This window comes from Pithys albifrons, chromosome 1 (assembly GCF_047495875.1).
Source record: "Pithys albifrons albifrons isolate INPA30051 chromosome 1, PitAlb_v1, whole genome shotgun sequence".
NCBI lineage: Eukaryota > Metazoa > Chordata > Aves > Passeriformes > Thamnophilidae > Pithys > Pithys albifrons.
This window is the reverse complement of record NC_092458.1, coordinates 75,682,895-75,697,682: the sequence shown is the minus strand read 5'-3', so window position 1 is coordinate 75,697,682 and position 14,788 is coordinate 75,682,895. Positions and strand designations below refer to the sequence as shown.

The 14,788-nt window shown below is 38.8% G+C and overlaps 1 long non-coding RNA gene across 1 annotated transcript in view; it reads left to right on the top strand.

The window, feature by feature from the left end:
- LOC139679605 (uncharacterized) overlaps positions 1 to 11,742 on the top strand; it is a 134,548-nt gene extending 122,806 nt beyond the window's left edge. The window contains exon 3 of the long non-coding RNA XR_011699214.1: positions 11,339 to 11,742. This is a non-coding gene — a long non-coding RNA (uncharacterized lncRNA). The remainder of the gene's footprint in view (positions 1 to 11,338) is intronic.
- The last annotated feature ends 3,046 nt before the right edge of the window (positions 11,743 to 14,788 follow it).

Sequence of the window (14,788 nt, the reverse complement as noted above, 5' to 3'; positions counted from 1 at the left end):
CTTCTCACAGGCCCTGAGAATAGTGGAGCCTGGAGTTTGTCTGGGATGTCTTGATAATACTTTTGTATCAATAATTAATGTTAATGATAACCGATGGTAATGGGATGATTAATTCTATTAGAGAAAATGTATTGTCACTGGGTAATAGCACCATTTTATCTCTCAGTTTTTAAAAGAAAGTTTGATCTGCCTATCAATTTTTCTTTTCCTTATTTATTAGGCAAAGAATTATTCTCTTTCACTACAAAAGAACGTTAGAGCTTAGAACTGAAGGGGATCTGCTACATGCAGTCCCCTTGCTGTTTCAAATAAACAGGGATGTTCTAGTGTCTCATTTTTTCCCCTGGTTTGAGTTTTCCAAAGCCCATTAATACCATTTTTTGCTGCTAAAATTGCACATTCACTTAAATAATTCTTATCTCCTATTTATGTCCCTGACATATTTATGAAGAGTACTAATATCCCTGTTCAGGTCTTGTTCCATTAGACTGAACACATAGTACTTTTAGGGCCTGCATAAAAGACCACTGGCTGTTAGAAACACTTCACCTGCGTTATGCAGCTAACACATTTGTATTTTCCAGGGTTGCCAGATTGTTGTTTTGTGGACATCCTGTAATGAAGAGGATGAACTGGTCTTGCTCTGCCATTTACAGCTGAAAAGAACCCATTATAAAGCTAAAGTTCAAGTGAAAAGTCCATAAGGGAATGACCTTCCTATTGGTATTATTAGATTTCTTATTATTACTATTATTACAGTTTGCAAAGTCACACAGTGCTACTTCATGAGCAGCATAATTCTATATTGACAGTGACTCCCAACATTACTATCATCAAGTTTTGTGAGAACATCTCTATCAAATTCATTATTGAAAACATTATTTAATACTTTATACAAGAGGGGGTTTAGTGGCTATTCTTTATTATAAATAAGTAAAGTAGTTCAATAATAGTTTTCCAAGACTAATCCTTGAGGAACTATATTAGTGACTCACTTCAACCCAGCATGTGATTATTTCTTTTTCTAGCTCTTTTCTAATGTTATTTGCAGTGTTTTGTACTAACACCTAGTTCAATTTCTGTGTATCGTCACAGGAATTGCTTTATTCAGCTCCAGTTAGATGGAATTTATATAGCTTCTTCTCTTGCTAGTCAGTTATTTTATGAAAGAAATGTAAGAGAAGAGTTTTGGATAGTGTAACTTTGTTAAAACTCTGTTGTGTTGTGTCCTATTCTCCTTCTACTATTCTGTCCTTAGTTATTTTGTCTTAGAAAACTATCTGAAAGCCTAGCCTCTTATTGGACCTTGCTAATAGACTTCTGGGTATATCTCTCACTCCCCTCCTGCACTGCTATCTTAAGTGTGGTCACAGCATTTATGAGGCTGATATTAATCTCATGAGAGAACTGTTCTTAAACATAACTTTGGATGACTGATGACTAGTCTACATAAAACAACAAAAAACAATGAAAAATTCTGATGAGCATGAGAAATGTCTGATCTTCATATTATTTATATTAATATATTGCATGATAAAATAGCTTATCAACACACACACACACACACACACACACAGAGGGAAGTCATATCAGTATATCCTTACATATATTGTCAGGCTAGGGCATCAGTGCTTAAGCCTCGCTATAATCTGTAGTGAGTAGACTGTGATACTTAAGAAAACATCACAAAATTTCTTAGGATATGATTAACTAAAGTGAGCTTTGTAAAATTTTGAAGACCTCAGCAAAAACGGATTATTTCTAGGGCTTTAAATGAATCTTTAGAAAAGCATGGGACTTCCTCCTGAGTGAGCAAAAATGAAGCACTCTAAAGACACAAGAAATGAAGTAGAGCCAGTGCACAGAAATCTTATTCCTAAAATCTGCAAGCATGGCCAAGATAAAACAGTAAGACATCATGGAAAATGTTAACTTTTTAAAAAAAGGAAGTTTCTGATTACTTCCTTGCTTGTGGGTGCTGTGAACTAAGATGCCAGCAGTGTGGTGCAAGTAGATGAAAATGTGATAGCCATACAGCTTGCCAAGAACACAAACATGCTGGTAAATAAATCCTGTTGAAGAAAAGCCTGCAAATTGCTCATCAAAACAAGCCAAGCTGTCAGATATCATCCTTATTTTCAGGATTCTTCTAATATAAAGGATACACAAAGGACTGAATCCATGAAAGGCTACTGTACTTGAAGATGATTTTTTAGAGCTTCTCAAGAATTCATATAAAAAGGAAACCTATAAATTACAGCTTTGTAATGATTTGCCCCACAGGAAAAAAAAAATCTTAAAAAGACCACAAACATTAAGATATTCTTTATTTTGGAATAAAAACAATCAAATTGTTCAGCTTTTATTCAACCTCTAAGCAGTATATCCCCACTTAGTGCTCATCAGAAGTCACTAGCATGGCTCTTCTTTTCAGTCACTTAATCCAGCTTTAGATGACCTATTTGTATAGAGGGGAGTTTAACTTTGGTTAATGCCATCAAAGCCTTGCACTGACCGTATCTACAAAATGTGGTTACCTAAAGAAGTTAGAAACAGAAGCTCTTTAACTTCTCTCCACATATTGCTGCCTGTAAGACAGCTGTCCAACATCGTAAATCATAGCAATATCTATTTCTATTATTGCCCAGTATGTCAAGTGTTATGTCTATACTTAACTACCAGTTCAGCCTCACAGAAACTTGCAAAGGTGGAGTTTCTGTTATGAATACATTTTAGTCTTTATTCCTGGTATATGCTATTTCTGCCACTCATAACTTCATTTAGGTGAATAACATTGCTGTTCAGACTCATCCTCTAAAAAATCCAGGCAAAGGACAGGGGACTGAACCAAATAGATTGAAGTTGCTGTAGGTGTATTTCACTTGTGTAGTCAGGAACTGATGTTACAGTGAAATTATACACAGTGAGCGTCTTTCTAATTAGATTAGTGAGTAACAATTACCTAAAGTACCACATGAAGTACTGTTAGCTGTAAATGGCATCTGGAAAACACCAAATAAGTGACAGGAGTCTATATAAATATAATTTGGGAATGAGCCAGCATTACCAGTGAGAGTGGTGAGCATAACCACAGGCTGTCAACACAAGCATTGATTCCCTGACAGCAGAGTATTGCTTGTATAGTGTAACAGCCCTAATACAAAGTGAATGGTGCTTTGAAGGAGATAAACAAGGCACTAAATTCTTCTTTAGTTCCTGACTTAAAATACTGTTGCATACTCTAAAAGCAAATAAAAGATATGAAGTAGTTGTAGTACAGAAATACTTGAAAATCACTTACAAGAAGGGTTTGCCAAAGATATAAAGTCACATCACTTCATGACCTAATATCTAAAAAATCCTACCACTACACATCCAAATCTTTTTGCACAACACAAAACCTGACATTAAATGAGGCAACCTGTCATATTACTGTCAAAAATCTTGCTGTTGACTTCACAGAAGATTTGGATTCCACATAGCTATAAGCCCGTAACCCTGCCTCAGCATCTGAGCAACTCACAGCAGACTCAGAGTTCTTTAATATAGGAGAAGAATGTAGTTATTACTTTTCTGTAAATCACAGATGTGTCATGAATGTGTTAAACTTCAGAGTATCAATCATCTTGTTAAAGACTGTACAGTATGCTCTTACACTGAGATGTGAAAGGGACTCTTCAGTTCCCCTGAGGTCTCCTGAATGGCTTGAATATGTTGGTATAAATTTAACCTTTTTTTATTTATTTAGAATGCTGTATAGGAGAAAGACATAGATGTAGAGCAAGAAGGAGAACATATTCTGTTTATTAGTCTTTGGTACTACTCCCAACTTATATCATGGAAGTTGTATAGGTGGTAGGAGGAGATCTCAAGAGGTCTCCTAATTTATCCCTGCTCAGATAGAACTCAGTACACCTTCCCCGAGGCTGAGAAGTGACTCTGTAGTGTGTTCATTAAAGATTTGAGTGATGAGGAGCCAGCAGAAAGCTTTTCCTATTTTCTGTCCTAAAACACCACATGAAAATCTAGAGATTTATTTCTTGTCAAACCTACAATAGACATGGAGAAAAAATTATCATTGCCTTCCTCATCACAGCTTTTTCCACAGCAAGAAATCTGTTACCATGTGTCAACTACAGTTTCTGTTTGCTGGTAAAACCAAGGTTGATTTCTTCAGCATTTTCTTATAGACCATGTTTCCTATATTTTTACAATTATTTCTCTCACAGTTGTTTACCAAATCTCCTGATTGTCTCCATATTGTCAGCACTTTTCCTAGTGTGAGGCCCACAAGAGGACATATCTAACAGCTCTTGGTGGTATAGCCACATTTCTTCAATGTACTGCTGCGATCAAGAAATTTTTTTGCAATGGCAGGTCATCGAGCTTATGGTCCGCCATGACTTTGATGATAAATTTATTAAAAGTTTTTGTTGCAGAAGTCAGTTGTCTCCAAATTGTGAATTGGAAGATCATCCTCAGAAAGTGCTTCTTACATGGGGTAATTCCTGCTTGCTTAAGTCATCTCCAGTTCCTCCCATTATTCTTGCTGAAAACTGAAGTAAAGTACACATTTTGTGTTGGACAATTCCTGGGCTATCTTTAACATTTTCCTGTGAGATGGCATGCCTTTCCCATTGTAATTTCTTTCATATAGAAAAAAAAATTGATATTCTTTTGGATGAGTAATTTAAATACTTTGCCTAAATTAAACAAAAGCATGACAGACATTGTTTGCTAGATTACTTAGTTTACAGACAGTAATTTAAGAGAAACCAACTGTAATTGTAGAAAAGGTTTACATAATATATCGGTTTTTTTCAAAGGAACAATGTTTGTGACATTTTCTAGAGTGTTGTATGGTAATCTGTTAACTAACAACAAACATTAACTGAGAATCTATTAGCTAATATTAGCTGTAATTCTTGTGTAGTACTTGTGATGTGTGATTTACTGACAATTTTATTGTATGCAGTTTAAATATAGTAGAGAACTTTTACCACACTCACAAGTCTATATCCAATAATAAATTAAGATTTTTAAATTAGCAATTTTATACCTCATACTTTGTATAACTGCAAACTTGTCTACTTCAAACTTTAAAGTAGTCATGTATAAAGATTAGACTTTCTAATAATTTCAATTATACATTTCTTAAGTGTAGTCAATAGGTAGAAAAGATTCTTGCTATAGTATTACTTGCAGTTTCTGTGACTAGCATCAGATTTTTAGAGAAATGGAATAATTATGTCTTAAAATAGTGTTTTTTTGCAAATCTCCCTGGTTGCAGTCAAATCTCATACTGTAAATGAGTCTTATACTTGAAATTGTCCTAAATGGTGGAAGTATAGCTCAGTTCATTCTGTAGTTGTTTATGAGAGTAAAAAAAAATAGAATTGGTCAAGATATAAATGTCTATTTCTTTGAAAGACTCTGTAGAGTTCATGTCTGCTCAATAAGAGGATAGGAGTGCAAATCACGTTCAAATATAGTTGTGCCAGAAATAAGGTCTAAGTCAACAAATACAGTGAATACAAATACAGCGTGTTTTTTCCTATCAAACTCTTTTGGGGCTTCTGGTACAATACTGCTACTGTGAGATTTGGACTAAAGAAAACATTATTTACCTTTGTAACTCAATCTACTGCCTTCAGAGACATCAGGCCACAGTGCTCATACCAAATGTTCATCATCCTGCTCACAGTGTAGGAGAGGAAGGGCACCCATCACAATATTCTTCACCACATTGAAATTGAGAGCATTGGTTCTTTAGTTGAGTCTTCTCAAAATAGCTTTTCTCTGTCTTACTCTCTCTCTTTATGGATTTTTAAACAGGTTTTGGCACAGCTGTGAATGTGACAGATGTAAATGCTGTAAACCGAAAAGGAGCTCCAAGCAATGTCAGAAACAGCCAAAGCTCACAGATGTTTGCTAGTTTTCAGTAGGGATGATAAAAAATTTGATGTAGCTGTTTTTTTCTCTAGCATTTATGGGTAAGGATCATTACTAAGAACAGAATTTCTGGCATTTTCATTATCCATTTGACATTATGGGTTTTTTTCCTTGTTTTGTCTACAGGAAAAGGGCCTGGGTGTACTAGCAACAATCTCAGCATCTCAGCTTACACTTTCTGCTTACCCCCATGCAATTCCTATTTTTCTATAATGTAAAATTTTGGACAAAGGATGATGACACAGATTTACATGCACAAAACTTTACTAGGGTTTCCATGGCTGATGGCAGACATCAACTGTAACAGTGAAACTTACAGTACAGCGGGTGATGACAATAAAGATGACAAGGTGAATTTTTGCTGTGCTTTTTTTTAGTATTATATACTTTGACTCAGAGTTCCATTTGGAGTAAAACTAATATAAACAAAAACCTACAAATGAAGGGAGTAAGAAAAGGATGGGAAAGAAAAGGTGAGTTTCATGCATTGCCTGCCATGAGAAATCTGATACAACAAGAATATTGGGTTTTGCAGATGCAGAACTGTGAGAGTAGCAACTCGAGAGCAACAGCATGAGAACAAGGCAAAACCCCTGTCCTGGGAAAGACCCTGCCACAGCAGCTCAGGTGAAAGGCTCAGAGCTGCAAGAGAAAGGAAGGAGGCAGAACTGCGCAACATGTTTTCCAGGTGTGCTCTCCGAGCAGCTCAGTGGAGGAGGAAGAAAAGCATTGAGGATATGGGCCTTACCTGCTACTTCAATAATTAAGTAGTGGACTTGTAAGAGAATAGAAATTGCTTGTAATCTTGTTAAACAAGATTTAAAGTGATTTGCTTAAATTTCCTCTCTTCGCAATGGAGCCAGAAAAATCGTCTTCTTTTGGGCATGTTCTATCTTGCTTGTTTTTGCAAGCCTTTCTAACTTAATTGTGTTTATTTCCCTACATATCTAGTTAGATGTCTCCTCAAACCTAACCTCAATATACTGCCTAGAAACTAATCAGATTATGCCTAGTCCTACAGTGGGTTTAATTATTGATCATGATGATCCCTGTAATGGGCTCTTACATCTCTGAAGGCTGCTGTCAGCTTTCTTTTTTCTGGATTACAACTGAGGGCCTTCAACTTTTCATCACTGGTAGTCGGTTTTAACCCACATCATTCTTAATAATCTCTTTTCCTTCTTTTCAATTTCTCATTTCTTTGAGAGTAAGTCTCCAGCTGAATACAGCAGTTTGTCTTGTGACTCACTCAGAACCAGTAGTTGTCTCGTGTGTTTTTACTTTTGAAGTTCCTGCTAAAAATTCTGAGAATTATGTTTATCCTCTTTCGCAGAAGCATTGTAATGTCTCATTTAATATGAGTTCACTATGCTGATACTTTCTTGCAGCTTTTCCTGCATAGGCAGATATTCTCTATTAATTTGCATATGTACATATTTCTCTTTGACTAATTTTGCATTTGTGTTTATGTATTTTCATCCTTGATGTTTCCTGGGCAGCTTTTATTTTACAAGATACTTTCCAAGACTGATCTTTTCTTTCCTATTGCTCACAGCTCTCTCTAGCTCTATAGTACATTCATTCAAGTTGCTAGCAAAAATCCCAAGAGCACCAATAATAATACAACTAGACTCATTTGCTTGTGGACTTACCAAGAGTCCTCACTCTCTAGTTCAGTAGTGAACTAGTGTTTCACTGATAAATTTTCAATTACACTTATACCTATCTTATTCAGGGATTGTTTCCTTTGTTTGCTCTTAAGATTATTTTATTGTACAATGTTTAAAGTATACTTAAGTCCAGATGGCTCACAGCTCCCATTCTCCCACTTCCACTGGGCCACCAATGAAGTTAATTTGTTTGTTCCTGATTTTTTCTTCACAGCACATGTTATCTGCTTTGTATGTGAAAGTGTTTATAAATTGATGGTAATGTTAATAATGTTAATGCATTATTTTTGAGAATCTGTATTAGGTTGTGCTGGTTTAAAGGTGAACCAGCAGGGGAAATGAACTCACCACGAGAGAGATTATAAGTCAGACCTAAAATTTAATAATAATATTACAATAGCAACACTGACACACAAGAGAGATTGCTTTCAACTCACAAAACCCCAGCAGTATAACCCAGTGTCCTGGGGCACAAACCCAAAGGGGTTTGTTTGCCCTTGTGCTGAGACCCCTGTGGTTCCCCCAAGTCCAGAGCAAAAGGAAAAGAAAAACCTGTTGGTGCAGGCAAGGGCTGTGGTCTGGGCGAGAGCGGGGATCTCCTCCTGTCAAGGTCCTGCTGCTGCTCTGGATCCGACGAGAGGTTCCCGAGGTCTTCTTACCCACCCCTTATGTACCCTCAGGGAGCTCTCAGTCCCTCCCCCTGGGCGGGGACTCACACAATGGGTGATTAACTCTGGGAGCCAGGGGGTGTTGAGCTGTTGATGGCCCATTAGCAGCTCCGCCCCCCTCAGGCTGGGTGTGAAGTGATAATGGCTCCCTGGGCAGCTGCTGCTAATGGCCCATTGACCTTGGGGAATGAATAGAGGGGGTAGAATACACAGCTTTGATCACCCCCACACAGGGTTAGCTGGTCCCTCCTGCTGAACTAGGACATAGGTTAACTGGCTCATAAATCCCTTGATCTTTTCCCTGCTTTCTTGTTTATACTAATAGCTAATATATAGTCCTCTGGGACAACCCTCGCTTTTCTTTCATTTTCAGATATAATTATTGATGGCAAAGAGATTACATTGGCTGTATTCTTAAATAGTCTATGGGGAATTTCATAAATTCCTGCTGACTCAGATATACCTAATTTATCTTGGTGTTCATTAACCTGTTCTTCCATTGTCTTGTACTACTGTCACCTCATTTAAACCAGTTTAGTTAAATGTCTGCTCATGCTTAATCATTTTTGGTGAAGACTGAAGACCAAAGGGTGTATTGCTCTTTTTGTTGTCCTTTTTCTATTAGTGTCATGATTTTGATTAGATTTCTAAGTCATTACAAGTCCCCTGATACAGTTTATGGAGGCATAACAACTTTGTTCCCTGTAGTATAATGATTCTGCCTTTTCACCCTCTTTTCCAGAGATAAATGAAAATGATTCTACTTCAAAATTCTTGCAGGTTTTAGTACTGTTTCCTGGATAGAAAGCAATACTTCAGTTACAATATTTTTTCTTAAATAGATCATGGAGTCATAGAATCATAGGATGGTTTAGGTTGGAAGGGGCCTTAAAGATCCTCTAGTTCCAACCACCCTGCTATGGGCAGGGACATCTTTCACTAGATCCAGTTGGTCAAAGCCTCTTCTTGAACAGTCCTAGGGATGGGGCATCCACAACCTCTCTGGGAAACCTGTGCCAGTGTGTCACTGCCATCTGAGTAAAAAATTTCTTCCTAAAATCTGATCTAAATCTCTCTCCTCTTTTTGCTTAAAACCACTGTACCTTGGCCTATCACTATCTACCTGTGTAAAAGTGTCATCTCTCTCTTTTTTTGCCTCAAGACTCTGGGATGCATCTCATTGGGCCCCATAGATTTGAAGTTATTCAGCTTCATGAAGTGGTCTGAAACCTGCTGTTTGCTTACAGTGGCAGGGACTTCTTTCCCTCAAACCCCACCTAGAGGTTCAGGGACTTGAGAGATGTCTGAAGTCCGGTTACCAGTGAAGACTGAGGGGAAGAACTCATGGAGTACCTCAGCCTTCTCCATATCTGTTCTCACCAGTTCTCTCTTTTGGTTTGTCGGAGAGAGAGTACCCTCTCCTTGGTCTTTCTCTTCTGATCTATGTGCTTATACAATCCCTTTTTTTATTCTTCACATCTCATGCCAGGTCCTGTTCTATCTCTGCTTTGGCTTTCCTGACCCTGACCCTACACGTTCAAACTGTATTCCCGTTCAGGTCACCTGCCCTTGCTTCCACTGGCTGTGCATTTCCGTTTCAGTTTTCAGTTTGAGGATCAGATCCTTACTCAGCTATGCTGTTTTCTGGTCTGCTTTACTAGATGTTTTTATACATGTGATTGGAAAGTTCTTGAGCTCTAAGAAAAGTGGCCTTCAAGAGTTGCCAGCTCTGGTGTGCTCCTTTGTCCCTAAGGAAAGTTTCCCAGGGGATGTCATTCATCAACTCCTCAAACATCTGGAATTTCATTCTTCCGAAGTTTGGGGTCCTGACCTTGCTCCTCACCAGACCCATGCTCCTTGAGATCATGAGCTCCACCAGGGCATGGTCACTAAATCCGAGTCTGCCTTTAATCCTAACCCCTTTAATGAGCTCATCTGCACTGGTGAGCACTTAGTCCAATAACACTTCTCCCCTGATAAGTTTGTCTAATACGTGGACTGGGGAGTTGTCCTCTACACAATCCGTGAGTCTTCTGGATTGCTTACAGACAGCTCTGCTGCTTTCCCAAGAGATGTCCAGGTGGTTGAAATCACCTGTCGGTATGAGAGCTTGAGAGCTGAAGCAAGAAGACTTCATTGTGCCATCTCACCCTGGTCAAACAGACTGTAGTTGACCCCTGCTAGAGGTGTCCTTTGTTGGTCCTTTCCTTGATTTTTACCCACAGGCTTTCAGTTTGTGTCTCTTTTTCAGAGGCAGCTTCTCATAATCTATCAATTCATTAACACAGAGCATAACACCCTGCCCCTCTATTCCATCCTATCCCTTCTGAAAAGATTTTGGTCTCAATTGTGTGATTCTGTGATTGCAGTGTTCCAGTTGTGTAACTTGCCCCACATTTATAGATGTTTTTAAAGTATTTTTAAGTGGTATGGTTGCAGTACTAAATAGGCTGAAGCATTGTTAACTGAACTTGTTAGTGTTAATGCTATATGGGACACCCATATGGACAGCTGATGTTCAATGATCCAATCTGTGTTGAGTAATGAATATATGTCACTTGCCATTTAACATGAACTTGAGATTTTGTGATATTTTTCTTCCTTTGGAGAGTTTCATTTCCCTAGCAAATGCCTGAATACTGAAAAAATGGTTCTACCAAAATATTTTTAAGATAAATACTACTTTATTACCTTGAGTTCCCAGTTTTTGTGGCAAATTGGTGTCACTGACTTCATCTTTTGTGATGGACCACAGTCTTTCTATTTAAGTAGTTACAGTTCACAATCATGTCAGTAAAAGAAAATGCTTGTGATTAGAAAAAAAAATTAAGAAGTCAATAGATTATGTGCCACAGAAAGTGTACTCTTGGGAAAAGAAAAGAGAAATGTTTTTAAATCAAAACAAGAATGTTTTAATCAACAATAAGGTTATATGGAATGTGTTGACCACGTCTAATAATGACATTCGCTGCTCATCCTTTGGCCCTCCCTCTACTGAGATATATATCTGAGGTGCTGGATTTGCTGATGCTCCCTTTTCTTCCCCAGAATCAAGACAGCTCTTCAGTCTGGAGTAGAAGATACAGACCCGGATTGAGACGTATTTGCAGTGCTATAAATTATGATGGCCTGTGACCTGCCCCGATCACGTGTTTGATAGTCTTCATTCTGACATATAAAGCAACTGGCAACCCATAGCTGAAAGCTGAACTGGCCTTTGAGGATTTCTGGAAGACTGTGACAGACAATACTTTTCAGAAGAAGAATAGACATCTTTGGGTTTATTTGCCAGCAGGATTCATTTTATTGAGGGCACAAATCAAGGCCCCTCTGTTACTGAGTAAGCAATACCTTCTTAAGAGAGTTGAGGAGGGAAAGTCAGGGGTGGCTGATCTTTCCTAGGCCCTGTATTTTGTGCCACTGTCTATCAATAAAAGAGTTCAACACTTTTATTAGACGTTCTGATGAATGAGTTTAGGATGTGAAATCACTGAAGGCCATACTTTGATCAAGCTGACAAGTAAAACAATTGGAATTGTTGGGGATGGGAGTGAGTTAGGGGATGGGAGTGAGTCTCATGAAAGAAAATCAGTAGGGAAGACGTTCATTATGCAGTTTGAATGATGCCATGGTAAAACAGAAACATTATTTAAATTAATAAATTTACTTTTGGTAATCATGAAAGTTTCCCAGATATAACTAATTATTATGGATGGTTTTGGTTTACGATAAAAGCTTATTTTCTGTGCAACCTATCCCCTTTTCCTTCCTCTTCCATGTAGTAATGTTAGTAAACCTGATATGACTGCTATTTTCATAATAGGTTATTATGGTAACATATAAGGATTAATGGGAGTTTTGCCTAAATAAGAACTGTAGCAATTGGCCCTTGAGATTTCATTAAATGGAGCCAGAAAAGGGAGAACTAATTACTAAAGAGGAAATATTTCTATACTTTTAAACATGTATGTTGTTGGAAATTGTGTCTCTGTTTTAATGCAAAAATCAATAGCATAGCAGCAAAGTGATCAAAGAAAGCAAAATATAATCAGAGTACATGTGCAAAAAGCTATTTCAGAAATATTCTTCCTACATTCAATATGATAGAAAGTATTTTGAAGTCATTGTAAAATGTGCTTAGAAATACAGGGCAAATTGCTTCCCCTCCAAAAAAAAATAATGGATATGAGTTTTATTTCTTGGAAGAACATAACTGTTTTATTTAGAGGGAAATGGAAACACAGAGGTCATTTTAACAAGAGCTGGTGTTTCCAATTTTCTCAATTGTTAACTAAGTGAAGACTCCTCAAAGAAGTTGTTTTCCTGTAGACTGAATGAAGAGCTTTTCTGAAAAGCCAACTCCTTGAGGGAATGTCCAGTTTGTCATTTAAAAATTGGCTTTTGCTACTTGCCCCCTTTTGTCACTGCAGATAACTGTCTGTTGTAGATCAGATCTCCGTGTTTTGTTTATAAAAGGGGAAAATAGTTATTTCCTGTCCCCTTTAGAGTACTGTAGGGTTTTTCTGATGATTATTTTAGTACAGTGACAATGGGCCACGTATGGAACTAAAAAGTGGAAGAATTATACAATAGATTTCAGACTGGGATCTCTGTCCTTCTTTTCATGCACAGAGACTAACCTAAAAAATTTCACCTTGAGTTACTGATGATGGTATACCATTTTTAAAAACAGAACTAAAAAAAAGAAAAAATATTTTTCTATTCTCCACTCTTATAAAGTAGCGTAAGGAGTTCACTAATGTCTGAGCATATCTGGCATTGATTTTGTGTTCACTGTCATGTTCTGTCAATTTAAGGTGATGTTTCTGTGCTGCCTGCAGGGAGCAACAATAAATACAGGAGGTGGCGCAAGTGCCTTGACACTGCCTAATATTCAAACTGCAGGAACTCACCAATTACATGGCTGCTTTTCCTTGGCAGACCTTTAATTCACAGGTATGAAAACTGCTTGGGTTGCAGCACTGACACCAGATCTGTTACACAGAGGGAGCTTCCCTCAAGGAGCAAACATCATACTTGTGGGTTTTTTTAAGTGGCACCTCATGACATGCCCGGTGAACTTAAGAGATAAAACCTGAGGATGGGACAGAGATATTAAAAGTGCAGATGCCATTGAGCATATCTTTGTGCAGGGAAAGGGGATGTGAAGAATAATGTTGAGCTGTGGATGTCTGACCTCCTTGACATACCCCTTGCTTTTGTGATGGACCTTGGCAGCAGCATGAATTCCATAGTAATTGTAATGCTGCAGAAGTAAGTGGGAAATAGAGGAAAGGAGAAAACTAGAGGAGCCTTAGGAAAGTGGAAGACTAAGAGGAGAATGACAAAGGCCTTGACTAGAGGACATTTAGACTGGAAAATGTTCAGATCATAGAATCATTGAATCATGGAATCAGCTAGGTTGGAAGAGACGTCTCAGATCATGAAGTCCAAACCTTGATTCAACCTCACTTTGATTATGGCACTGAGTGCCATGTCCACTCTCATCTTAAAAACCTCCAGGGATGGTGAATCCACCACCTCTCTGGGCAGGCCATTCCAATGCCTGCCCACTCTCTCTGTAAAGAACTTCTTTCTGATATACAACCTAAACCTCCCCTGGCAGAGCTTAAGTCCATGCCCTCTTATTCTACTGCTAGTTGCCTGAGAAAAGCGACCAACTCCCACTCGGCTACAACATCCCTTCAGGAAGTTGTAGAGAGTGATAAGGTCTCCCGTGAGCCCCCTCTTTTCCACACTAAACAACCCCAGCTCCATCAACCTTTACTCATAGGACTTGTGCTCAAGCCCCTCCATCAGCCTTGTTGCTCATCTCAGGACCTGCTCCAGCACCTCAGTGTCTTGAGGGGCCCAAAATTAAACACAATACTCGAAGTGTGATCTCAACAGTGCAGAGTACAAGGGAAGGATCACCTCCCTGGTCCTGCTGGCCACGCTATTTTTGATACAAGACAGGATCCCATTGTCCTTCTTGGCCACCTGGGCACTCTGTTGGCTCATGTTGAGCTTCCTGTCAATTAGTACCCCAAGGTCCCTTTCTGCCTGGCTGCTCTCCAGCCACTCTGTGCCCAGCCCATAGCGCTGCATGGGGCTGTTGTGGCCAAAGTGCAGAACCCGGCACTTGGCCTTGTTGAACTTCATCCTATTGGAATCAGCCCATCTCTCCAGCCTATTCAGGTCCCTCTGCAGAGCCCTCCTGCCTTCCAGCAGGTTGACACTCCCTCCCAACTTGATGTCATCTGCAAATTTACTAATAATGGTCTCAATCCCCTTATCTAAATCATTGATAAAGATGTTGAACAAAACTGGGCCCAACACTAATCCCCAGGGGACACCACTGGTGACCGGCCACCAGTTGGACACAGCCCCATTCACCAGCACTGTCTGGGCCCGGCCATCTAGCCAGCTCTTAACCCAGCAGGGAGTGCCCCTGTCCAAGCCATGGGCTGCAGTTTTTCCAGCAGTATGCTGTGGGAG